The sequence below is a fragment of the Dermacentor silvarum genome, chromosome 3, assembly GCF_013339745.2.
Source record: "Dermacentor silvarum isolate Dsil-2018 chromosome 3, BIME_Dsil_1.4, whole genome shotgun sequence".
Classification (NCBI taxonomy): Eukaryota; Metazoa; Arthropoda; class Arachnida; order Ixodida; family Ixodidae; genus Dermacentor; species Dermacentor silvarum.
Genome location: NC_051156.1, coordinates 107,621,850 through 107,635,406, shown reverse-complemented (window position 1 = coordinate 107,635,406; position 13,557 = coordinate 107,621,850).

Sequence of the window (13,557 nt, the reverse complement as noted above, 5' to 3'; positions counted from 1 at the left end):
TTTTGTGCTGTTTTTGTTGGAGTGAGCATTCGCAGATGAGATCGAATAAACCAATTCCGAGAAGTAAAAAAATTCACATACAACGCCCATGTTGGAATCCGTGCGAAGCAAAGCTTTAGTACAGCGGTTAATTCGTTGCTTTACAACAACTAACGACGATGCACACAATTTTGTTTACTTTAATCCTATGCATCATGTAATCTCATGGAATCAGTATGTTTATTCACCACAAAGGTCACAACTTTACCGTAATGCATTGTTTTTTTATGTTTATGCACTGCAATATCGTTCACAGGCTATGCCAAAATGCAAACTGCAATTCGGGAGGATGCACAGCGTCAAACGCTGTGCATTTGACAAACGCAGCTATGTGACAGGGACGAAGGTGGGGGACGAATAGGAATGACACGAAGCAGTGAAGCGATTGCTGTCCGAATACGTACAATGCGCATCAAGACTCAGTGGGAGCCAACTTTCTCGTGAGGGAGGATGCGCGGCGTTTGGTTTGAAACTTGAGCTGTTTTCGCGGCGTGCAACGAGGTATTACATTGCAAACAGGATCGTCAGCGCGTCGTGTATGGGTACCAGGCGCTGCCCAGATGACGTCGAGGCTGTTTCAGTTTCCTGCAAGATCTGCCGACGCCAGCCGCTTGGGTTACGACGGAAACGAGATGATTTTCTGAACAGCTTGAACTCTATGCTTGCTCGATTCTGATCAGCAATACATCGCCCGATCACGTCAATGTTCGAAGGCATACGGCCATGGCCGGAGTGGAGCGCGCGCCTGCTCAGGCGCCAGACGCGCGCTCCAGGCTGGTCATGATACGGCAGGCACAGTGATACTATAGAACACTGGGTGTTTCTACGAAGCCTAAGTAATATTTAAAATTAACCGTTTTGAAATAAAAGGGCGGTTCGTTCGGAGACGTGCCGTCAGTGGTGGCGACCAAGGGGCTCATCGCTGAGAAATTGAAGCGAGCTCCCCCTACAACACGCACACACAGGTACACACATTCGGAAAAATGCGATAACCCGCGGTACTGTAGTCTAGCGACGAATTTCGACTATCAGAGCGCGCGAAACCAAAATTGGTGGCTGCAGCGAGCGCAAAGCCGCTGCACCCCTCAAGGTGACGATTTGCCTCCCAGCAGCTGACAACCAGCGCGCTGCGGCTCCGTGCTCCTCGCCGTCGTAGGGCGCTGCCTGTCCACTGCTGGGTCACGTAAGCAGAACATCGCGCGGCTCTGCGCTCGCTGCAGAGTTTCGGTTTCGCGTGCTCTGATAACCGAAATTCGCCGTGCGGGTAATCGTATTTTTCCAGAACCAAAAGTTGATAGGGCTTAAACGGAGAGCTCGCTTCAATTTTCCAATAACTATGAGCTCGCTGAAACTGAAGGTAGTTTAAAAGGTAATAAATACTTGTTAATTAGCGTCTGATTACCAAGTACCGCTTGTCACCCCATGGTGGACACCGCTGACGGCGTCTCACCGAGGGAACCGTCCTTTTATTTCAGTACGGCTATTTTTAAATATTACTTCTTAATGTATTTGTAGAAACACCCGATGCATATGCATATGTAGAACGTGGAAACGCTTGCATCAAGATGAACGCTGGCTCGAGGGCATCGCGAATGCGCAACGTTTCCTGCCGGATGCGATTCCCCGCTCGCTATAAGGCTGTGATCGGGCGCTATTGTCTGTATGGTAAGCTTGTGTCCGGTTCCTATCGCTCCGCTTGTCTGCTTAAAATGGTCAAACCTGATGAGGGAAATGGGCAGTGAAGGCAAATGTTAAATCTAGCTTAAGTGAGAGATTTGTGCTCGAGAACGTCTAAGGCGCCAATATTATCGCGAACAAAGCTTTAGTAATCGAGAAATTGACGTAAATGCAGGACACGAGTAGACACTCGCCCTGGACATCAAGTACTGATGACGAAGGCACTCCTCATTATAATTCGGTCGCTAGTATTCCACCACTCGTAATAAAAAGATCATTGTATTGCATTATAAGACGAAAGAAAATGCTACTGCTCCAGTTGTGTTTGATATTTTAGAAAGAAGAACTCGGCGTTAGCCTCGACAACGACGCGGGCACTTGAAAAATTTCGTTTTCTCCACACTGAGTCGCCCGCTCTTTCGCGTTTCGGTAGTTTCGTTATCGCGCAGTGCTCGCAAAACTCGCACAAACTGCAAGTGGCAGAGAATGTCACGTCCATGTTCAGAGGCGTACCAACTATTTCTCGAGTGGGGGTGCAAACCACAGATCTGACTCTCCCTCTCTCCATATATATATATATATATATATATATTGAATTACTAGTATAATAAGTGAAAAAGCCTGGAAATGCATCTGTCAGGTATTTTTATTTATAACAATAGACCTCTTTCTCTATAACACATGGTGAACCATCGAGGCCCGAAAAATTATTTGAATTTGCATTTTTTTCCTTGTCGCTATAAAACCTATATGTGATGCAGGGGCAAATGGCATTGAGTGCCCAGAGGTCCCTGATCCAACCCAGTAGCAGCAGTGCAGCTCACAAAAAAAAAAATGCACATTTGTTGCAGTCAATTTTACTAATCAAAAATTTTACTTGGTGTCTACAGCATAAATCTATCGCCAGTTAAGGTAATAGTACTGTCGAGGTTATACAGAACGAAGTACAATCAACATAAATTACTCTCAATACTAAAAAAGAAAAAGACGGAAGAGATGTGCGAACTTGGTGAATTCCAACCCGATTTTAAGTGAAGCTTTTTTTTTTCTTTTTTTCGAACAGTTGCACTAAATGTTATAGTTTCCTGTAATTACATCGCATACGTTGAAAAGTTGCCCGCATATTAGTGTTCCGTTCTAAACCTTGTCCCCGTGTAATGCTTTGAAGCACTTCTTGCTGGAAACTTTAAAAAAACAGTTATTCATCAATACACATCTTACTTCGCCAGAAAATTTCATTATCTCCAGATATAAAAAAGATATCTTGTTTAGCTCACCGAGGACACCGGAGAAGCAACCTATACGCATCCCGTATGGTGCACGGGAACAAATGGGAAAACAAGGGTTTAGTAATTATCTGCAACACTTGCATTTAAACCAGAAAAGTGGCATTTTCGCAACGCACTGCGCTTAAAATTCTCCCTATTTTCGTGGAAATTCAAGTCCATATATCATGCAATTGTTTTAGGAGTCAGGGAAAGCGGCGGTATGGCACCCTCGAACACTTGAATATGTAACTTTCTACAAAGGCTTGAAATGAACCTACACAGAAAAAAAAAAAAAAACATTCATCGCTCGTCACTCGGGATATTGTTTCGTACTTCGAATAAATATTAACACCATGTCCCGCATAGTTTACTGAGGATACCGGGGGAAAGCGAGTATTCAGCAGCGGTTTTTCGAGTACGAAAGCAACCACCGCAGTTCAAATTTTCGGAACACGTCACAATAAGGTGTTCTTCATTTCTTCAAAACATAAATATCTGCTGTTCTTGCTCCTGCCGGGAAACAAGTAGTAGGGTAGCCCTTATTCAGAAACCGCCTGAAAATGAAATAGATAAAAGCAGAAGTGATACAGGCCTTTAGAAAAAATTCAGGTGAGCGTTCTATCAATTGGCACTGAAATGGCTCTGCGTGTTCGACCGAGGTCACTTTCACGAACATACCACCTCGCAGACCCTCATGTAATGCCCCGTTCGGGGACCGTTGAGGTATCATGAATAAATGAACTTGCATATAAAACACTAATCCGTTCTAAATTAGAATATGCCAGTGCTATCTATGACAACCACCAGGTTAATATGATTAATTCCCTTGAATGGTTCATTGTTTCTGACTACTATTATAATACAAGTGTCTCAGCCTTAAATTCCCGGTTGTGTCTTCTCTCGCTCACCTCCCGCCGCAAAAGTGCTCGTCTTTTTTATTTTTTAGGTTCTTTCATTCGCTGCCCACAGGTAACCAAATCATGATTCCAGCGCATCGTTTCTCCCGCCATACGCATCCCAATGCTGTGTATCTACCACGCGCCCATTCCACCACGTATCAGCGTTCTTTTTTTCTGCACACAGCCCGAGAATGGAATACCCTTCCTTCTGACATCACCCTCATCACAGACATTTCCCGTTTCAAAACTGATATTGAAGGCCATCTTTCAAGTCACGCCACCTAACCTGTCCCGTCATTTTTCTACGTGCCCACCCCTCATGTAATGTCCCGTTCTGGGACCTTTGAGGTATCATGAATAAATGAATGAATAAATAAATATACGATAAGTCGTGATTACACAAAGAAATTCGGCAGTTACACCTGTACGTGGTTTGATTAGATTTTTGATGGTGATACGACATATATTTATACAGCAACGCTACGTAGACTATTTCTGGACGGAGATTCAATGGTTCCAGCATTTGATAATCCAACGATTTCATGCAGTAAGGCACACCCATCGTTGGGCGCGGCTGATTATAATACTTTATCCGGACCTCTCCCCTCGCCCGAAGGTTAAATATATCAAGCCGATTGTTTTGTTTTTTCAAGTATGGTTAGGTGGTAATTTGTAACTGCTGGAACTGTCCAGCAGTTACACATGGCAAGCTTAGCCCCCCCCCCCCCCCCCCCCCCCTCCGGTAGATACGCCTATGCCCATGTTATGTCGCGCAATTCCCGAGCAGTCCACCAAGATACAGTGTACACCTTGGGTAGTGGAAAGAGCGCGCAGCGCGGCCTATGGGAGAGCTGTTGCCACTTCTGTTAACCGCCGCGCGTGACGCTGGCGTCAAAAAACCGAGGAGATCGCGGCCGCAGTAGCGGCTGTCAGTGAGGTTGCGGACACAGTTTGTGGTTCTCTTACCGCGTTTCCGACACGTTAGATTTTCTTGCGCTATCGCAAAATTCCGCAAAATCTATTTTAACGCCGTCTTCTGATTTCCACTATCTTTGTTTAGCGTAGAACAATAATCGGTGTCAGTTTCCTTTACAAAATTGAGATGCCGTATACCGCCTCTAAAGTTTTACTTACACAGGTCTGGTCTCGCTGTGTCACCGCTATGTTCTTTTTGCAATGCACCTGAATCCATTGATCACTTATTTTTTCCTCTTGTGCCGCCGAATTTTAAGACTGATAAAACACTTAGAAATTCCATTTCGAGAGACTAACCTCGCCAACGATTTTCTCTCTTTTTGGGGTGACTTCACTGGGACACAGCCACAAGGATGCTTTTCTTGGAGTTTACAATTTCATAAGAGGCACAAAAAGAGTACCTTGCTGTATTTCTAAAAGTATGAAATATTCCTATTATTTAACTTTTTATTATTATTTTTTTTGGTTTGTGTACATATAATACAAGGACACGAAGGAAATAGGGAGGGAGCAAGCTGACAAGTGCCACCGAGAGGGGCACAACGCCTGCCTACTCTTTCAGGTGGAGGGAATAGAGAAAATGAAAACATGAGGAAAGAAAAGAGGAAATGAAGAAATGACGGAGACACAGACAGAACAAAACAAAATACAAATAATGTCTATAAACGGGAGGCCAAGTCAGTGTCCTTAAGAAAAGTTAGCAGGGCTCGATGGGCCTGGTCACGTCGCGAAGCGCACCCTCTTGGAAAGAGGCAATCGTCAAGGGTCGCACATTGCAGTCCAATAAGTTCATATTCCTTAATTAGCCATGCGCGCTGCGCAACGAATGCGGGACACTCTAAAACGAGATGTTCAAGTGTCTCACAGGAGCCACAAAATGTACACGACGGGCTGTCCACACGTCCTTGTCGGTATAGGCGTTCGCGCACCATCACAGACCCAACCCTTCACTTATACAGCAGTGCTCTAGCACGACGGGGTAAGCCTCGACCACTAACACGGGGAGGGAACGATCCGTCTGCAACACGCCGGTCTGGGTGCTGCTTTAGGAGGTCTTGGCGTATCAGAAGACGAGCGTTTTCAAGCATGCAGGAAATGTCAGGGCAGTCACATTCGTGGTGGGCACAACTTGAAGCGAGGCGATCAGCCTCTTCATTTCCAGAGATGCCCAAGTTATGTCAAAATTATTTTACCTTAAAATTCTTTATGGTATTTTTCTAATTGCCGCTATAAAATTTAGTTTTTGCTTAAATTCTAATAAACATGCATAGTTGAAATCACCCGATTCTTGGCCAATCCCCCATAGTGTGTATGAGCCAACATTTGGGAGATCAGATGAGGTTGCAAGAGCCGGTACACCGGATTTCGTGAGCTAAATGAACGGGCGTTGCCGTCGTTTAAAGCCCCGAAAGATGAAGCCCAACGAAAGCAGTGGAATAGGAATTTGCAATGCAATGGCATCATTACTCTTGACCATATGCTTTGGCAGTGCCCCGCGGCTTTCGCAGACTGTGACAAGGAAGAAGAATGGTGGCGGCAAATGCTACGAAGTGAATCACTCTCTGACCAATTACGGGCAGTCCAGAAGGCCCGCGATGTGGCTGAAGGGCTCGGCCTGACAGTCCCAACGTGGGAGCGGCCCGCGTCAACCCAGGGTTGACCTTCAGGACTCAATAAAGTTCTCCATACCATACCATACCGCAAAGACCGCGCCGGGTGCCAGAAACCGGAAACTGCCTAAAGCTAAGCCGCTGCACATGAGCGTGCTTGCTTGGTTTTCAGGGAACCTTACTCCGTTCCTTTGCGCTTTCGTGTGAACAGTTTACGCACACCAGCTTTGAACAAATTGTGTTGTGATTATATCTGGAGGCTGGTGCACATGTCTTGAATCAACGGATTTAAATAAACAGTTGGTCTGTAAAAAATGTTTTTTCCCTTCAATTTTGCATTTTATATGCTTCAGTATTAAATGAAACGATAGCTTCGTCTTGTGTTTGAGGAACAAGAGAGAACCGTAACAAAAGAAGAGAGGTTGGCCACTCCAGGGACCGGATACTCCAAAACATTACGCCGCCGTGGTGGCGTAGGGGCTTTGGTGCTGCGCTTCTAAGCCCGCGGTTGCGGGATCGAATACCGGCCGCATTTCGATAAATGTAAAATGCAAAAGCACCCTTGTACTGTTCATTGAGTGCACGTTAAGGAACCCCAGGTGGTCTAAATTAACCCGGAGTCCCGACTACGGCGTGCTTCATAATCAGATCGCGATTTTGGCACGTAAAACCCCAGAATTTAATTTAAATTTTACTCCAAAATATAAAAAGAAACGCGCAGAACACCTGGAATCGACATTAGAGCAGTAACACATAATAGCTGCACTTAACATTGGAACAGTTCCAACGTTTTCACTGCATTATTGGCGATGCTGTCTGTTAGTGCCGCAAAGGCGCGTGCCTGTGATAAGAGAACTGGCGGGAGTACGAAGTGCCCGGAGCGTGCACTCGGAACGTGATGTGTGCATCTCACAGGGGCTGTTCGTATTAACACGCCAGTAAATTGACGCAGACGTCGCCGTTCCACGCAAGATCTCCTAAGACGACTTCTTACTGTAAAGCGCGAAGCTTCACGCACTTCGTGCCTTGGCGCCGTCTGCTCAGCGGAGGTAATCTGACGAAAGCTTAGCCCTGCTGAAGTCACATTGCTTTGATTAATTCGCTCATAAGCTAGCAATGACATTTGCAGCGCGAGTACTACGCATAATTGCACTAATAATAAAAGAAAACTTCCGTGCTTGCGGCTGTCTGACCGCTTTCGTGCGCTTGCTGGTGCTCGGATGGATGGATGGATGAGGCTGTAGCGCCCACCGACGCCGCAGCGCGGGGCGCTTCGTTCGGCACTCTCAACTGATGCCTTGGCGCCGGCTGTCAAAGAAGGAGAAAATAAAAGAAGCGCAGCGCGTGCTCGGGGCGCAAGCTCGGCACGCGCAGTGTCGTTCCAAAAACCAGCCACGCTGGTCGTCGCAGCCGTTGCTCGGCTCGCCGCCTTCGCCCTTCTAATCAGGAACGACGGCACGGCTCGTACAGCCGCCGTCACGTCCCTCCTACATTGGTGACCCGGGAGAAGGCGCCTTCCACCGAGCGACACGCTGCCATGGCTCACTGGCCGGAGCCCCAGTTCGACCCGCCACTGCCGCCGTTCTCGTCCAGCTACGTCGGCGCATGGTTCGCCCAGTTCGAGGCGGCTCTGGAGCTGAACCACATATGGATACAGGAGTTCAAGCACGCGGTACTCCTCGACGTCCTGCCGCTTCCTCTCCAGCTCCACCTCGGCGTTCCATCGCCTGGCCCGCGCCCGTACGACGAACTGCGGCAGTCCATCCTGGACTTCTACGGTGCTGTCTACCACCCTCTTCCAGAGGTAGACCGCGCGGTGCGCGAGTCATCTCTGCCGGCGCCCTCACCGCCAGCGCCAGACGCGTCTGCTCCTGCGCCCGTTAGCCACCACCAGGCAAGCCTTCCTCCCTCGACTTGCCCTGATACCGTCTCGGCGACCACCCGATGCGCTACCGCACAGTCCCCGGCCTCCGGCTCTCTCCAGGGGTCTCTTTCGTGCGAGTACGCGCACAATGTTGTCGCCGAGGGTATCGTCACGACCATGACACCGGCCACGTCATCGCCTTTCTCGCCCCCAACGATGGCAGGCGACAGTGGAGACATCACCGACCCAACGCCGGCTACCGTGCCGCATGCCATTGGGTCTGTCTCCAACGCCATCGCTCCTGCAACAACGGCACCCGACCCTTCCACGCGGTCTGCTGAGCCGGTCTCCGAGGCGGCACGCGAGCTCGGTACCGCGCCGATCCCACTGCCTCCGACTCTGCCGGCTACCACCACCGCGGACACGGGTCACGACCTTCAGCGACCCTCACTGCATCCCACGTCAGGCGTCCTCAACGAACCACCGGATGCTCCTGCAGGCATGACCCCCCTTTGCCCGGTCAGCTCGTGGCTCACTCGCGATGTATTCCGTCGCTATGTACCCCGCCAGGCTGCGCCGCGTCCACCTGCACTGCTCGCGTCGTGGTCCGCACAGCACTTCAACTCCATCGGTCGTGCGCGCACCCTACGCGCCACGTAACGGTGCGGCACGTAATACGCCGCCGACAACGCTCGCGCGGGTACCGCCGGCGTACCATTCGCTTCACAGGCCTCCCCGTTCCTCCTTCAAGACGCATGGGCCGATCATTATATTGTCGGCTGGACGCGCCCCTCCCAAAAGTGTCCATTCTGCGAGTCCCTCGACCGTTGCGGAGCTCCCAGTGCCGTCCGCCTGAGTAGCGGTGGCGACCCGATGCCTTCATGTTGACGACTCGGACTGGCCACGGACACTTTTCAACCACGATTCAACTGCCTCGTCATTTCGACGTTCCGTCTGGGCGGGGGGCCCTGTAGCGCTCACCGACGCCGCAGCGAGGGGCGCTTCGTTCGGCGCTCTCAGCTGGTGCCTCGGCGCCGGCTGTCAAAGAAGGAGAAAATAAAAGACGCGCAGCGCGTGCTCGAGGCGCAAGCTCGGCACGCGCAGTGTCGCTCAAAAAGCCAGCCACCCTGGTCGTATCAGCCGTCGCTCGGCTCGCCGCCTTCGCCCTTCTGATCAGGGACGACGGCACGGCTCGTACAGCCGCCGCCACGTCCCTCCTACAAGGCTGAACCCTTTAAATCGGGCGTTGGCATACGCCACCTAGCCGAGACTATAACATATTTTGTACTTTGTGGTGGGTGAAATTTCACCCCTGCCTTGATTTTAGCCACCAATCAGATAACCTCCGTTTGGTTATTTCTACCCGCTTAAAGTCTATTTTGCCTCCACTGTCTCTAAACCCCAATGCTTTGAAAAAATGAGCCCCGTTGTTTTGCACTGTAGGGTTAAGCCCTTTACAGAAAAGTATGAGGTGTTCAGCCGTTTCCTCTTCCTCTCCACATGCACCGCACAACGTGTCTATACCTTGGTACTTGACTCGGTACATCTTAGTCCGCAATACTCCCGTCCTGGTTTCTAACAACAAAGAGCTTCCCCTAGAATTATCATAGATATTTTCTTTGGCAATTCCGCGCTTGAAAGTTCTGTATGTTTCCAGTGCTGATTTCGTCTGCATCCCTGTTTTCCATAGACCCCTCTCTGTTTCTCTAACCTTTTTCTTAACCGCTGTTTCCTGGTTTGCACCCCTCCTGCAGTCCAAATATTTGATTGACAATTTTCTGATCCGCTTCCTCCATTTTGTGTCAACATTCCTTATGTACAAATAACTGAAAACTCTCCTTGCCCACCGCTTTTCTGCCATTTCTCTCAATCGCTCCTTAAATTCTATCTTGCTGCTAGCTTCCCTGCCCTCGAAAGACGTCCATCCCATGTCACCCTGTACCCCCTGATTTGGTGTATTTCCGTGTGCCCCCAAAGCAAGCCTGCCTACCCCTCGCTGCTTAACTTCCAACCTTGCTCGAACCTCTGATCTCATGCACAGGACCGCATTACCGAAAGTAAAACTAGGGACCATCACACCTTTCCAAATCCTTTTCACACCACTTCGTACCTATTGTAATTCCACGGTGCCCTATTTTTCATCACAGCTGCATTCCTGCTACCTTTAGTCGTTACACATTTTTCATGTTCCGTTAGGTACTCAGCCCCATTGTTTATCCACACTCCAATAAGATATTTGTACTTATCCACTACCTCCAGTGTTATCTCCTGTATCCTATGCTCACTGCCCTGATTATCATTAAAAATCATGACTGCCGATTTTTCTTTACTAAACTTCAAACCTAAGCTATCCCCCTCTTTACCACAGATGTCCATTAATCCCTGCAAGTCTTCCTTGCTGTCAACCATAAGTACAATCTCAACCGCGTACATCAGTCCTGGTAATGACTCTTTAATCCATTCTCCTTACTTGGAATAGGAAAGGTTGAAGCCAAGTCCACTCCTCTCTCATTTTTTCTCTAATCCTTGTAAATACAGCATGAACAACAAAGGTTGACAGAGGGCACCCATGCCTAAGCCCCTGCTGTATCTTTATAGGCTCAGATACCTTGTTTTCCCATTTTATAAGCACCTTGTTACTTTTATAGATATCTTTTAAAAGATTACTTACTCCATCTTCCACATCTAGAGTGCCCAGTATGTCCCCCAAATCCTTTTGGATTACACTGTCATAGGCTCCCTTGATATCTAGAAATGCGAGCCATAGGGGCCGGCCTGTGTTCCTTTTATTGCGATAGCAATTATATGGACACTTCAACCGGATTTCTGCCGTCGGCGTCGTCGTAGCCGTCAGGTTCCCTACAGATAAAATCTTCACCGCGCGCCGTATGCCCGAGCGGAAGCGTGCGGGGACGCGCGCTATCACGGAGAGCGAACGCACTCATCTCCCACGCGCAAGCAAGGAAGCAGGAAGCCAGCGCCGGAGGGGGGAGGGCGCACTTCTACTCTGCCAACAACCGCGCTCGTCGCTCGCCCGCACCGTCTCTTATCTCCACACGGCTCTGACCTTTACGCGCTGTGCATTCGCCGCTCAGTTTCCGTTGAAGCGATAGACCGCACGTACCTTCGCCCGCTGCGGCGTATGCGCTGGCTGCCAGCGTTTTGACAGTCGTTGTCTGCAGTCATTCAGTGTGATCTATTCATGTTTGTGCGCGCTCACACCACGCTTGTTCATTCAGTTAGTAATAGTCGGGCCACATTTTCCAACGCACGCTACACATGCAATGCTGCCCGGATCGGCAGTGCAGCGCTACAGGTGTCCCTTCGCACGCGCTGCCCACGGGAAGCGCTTCTCATCAACACCACCGTTTCACACGCGCCTTCTCGTGGTCATCGAGTCTCTCTTCATGTCGGTCTACTTACGGCGCAGCACACCTGCTTACTTAATCAGCTCATGTTTACTACAATTCACATTGCTACCAAAGCCGCTCACCTTACTTCGTATGACATTGCTGTGTTGCTATCGCATTCATTCCTACCCATGCCTGCAGTCTGTCCTTTATAATCTGCATCACCACCCTGTAAACCAATGACGTCACTGTTATGGGACGGAAGTTGTTTGTCGGCTTTATCTCCCTTTCCCTTGTATATCATGCTCATCCTGCTCAGTCTCCACCCGTCGGGGACTTTACCTTCCATTATCATTTTGCTACTGCCTTTCTTAATGCTTTCTTAGATTTTGGGCCCAATTTCTTTATTAACATAATTGGGATGCCATCAGGACCTGTCAACGTGCTACTAGGAACCCTCTTCTCTGCCCTTTCCCAATCGATTTGTTCAAGTGGAGCCACTGCACTAACCAGTCTATCCTGACCAGATTGAGCACATGCTACGTTTCTTTCTTAAAATTTTCTATCATTTTTCTTATATGTTCCATTGCCTCATCTCCTTCTAGCCGAACACCTTGAGCTGCAACTATAAACCTCTGCTCTAGGCTAGTCTTATTACTCAAGGAGTTGAGATGTTTCCAAAATTTCTTCGCTGCTTTTCTATCCTTTTTGTTTACTTCTGACAACCATTGGGTCCCCTTTCTTCTAATCTTCTCATTGATCAAATGGGATGCTTCCCTTCTACAGTTTAAGAAGTTATTCCATTTTCTGTCTACATCAGCCTCTGGTTCACCCGTCTGCTTTGAGTATCTGTGTTTCCGGGATGCTTCCTGACGTTTCTCTATGGCCTTCTTAACCTCCTCATCCCACCAGCTCTTGGGCTTAAGTCTTCTGTTCCCTTTGGGCATGACTCGTACCTTGGCAAGCTCTAGCTCAAATAGCCCTGTTAAATTTGCATATGTCCATTTTGTTTTAGTATCCTCTGTGATTACTTCCTCAATTTGTTGGGTTGCTATTTCTAGCTGCTTTTCCGAGTAAAATATTCCACCTGGTTGTTCATCTTGCCTCCTACCTACTTTCATTTCTCTTCCAAAACTCATCTTAATACGTTTGTGATCACTACCTAGACTTCTGGAGCTATATTCATCTATGTTCATTACCTTTAGCCTATCATGCATCCTATGTGACATTAGTGCATAATCTATCGTCGACTGCAGGCTCCCTACCTCCCATGTTATGTGCCCTTCACACTTCTCAGTACTGTTGCATACAACTAAGTCATGCCTTTCACACATATCCAGCATCATCTTGCCTGTTTAGTCTGTGTACCCGTCCATGTCTTCTATGTGTGCGTTCATGTCTCCTAGTATAATAATCTCGCGCCCTCCTCCTAGCTCATTAATGTCACTTGATATGCATTCCAGCAATTTTTTTGTTTTCCTCTTTGGCATTTGCTCCTGTCCACAGGTATACAAAGCCAAGGAGTGTCTGCTCTCCCGCCACTTTCCCTTTTAGCCATAAATGCTCCTTGCATTCCTCTTTGACCCTTTGCCAATTCATATTTTTATGAATGAATGACCCAATTCCACCCCCTTTTCTGCTGCCCTGTGTTCTATTGCAATATTCCCATGCATAGTCAGGATTACAGGGTGGTTGCTCCATGTCTCTAAGATGTTTCTCCACAAACCCGTATAAAATCAGCTTTTCCTGCCTTAGTTGCTCATCTATCTCCTCCCACTTCAGCCTATTCCTGCCACCTTGCATGTTAGGAGCTCGGTTAGGAGCCGCTGGCGCCACCTGGTAGCGTTAACATCAAGTGCCTCACGCGCTGCCCGC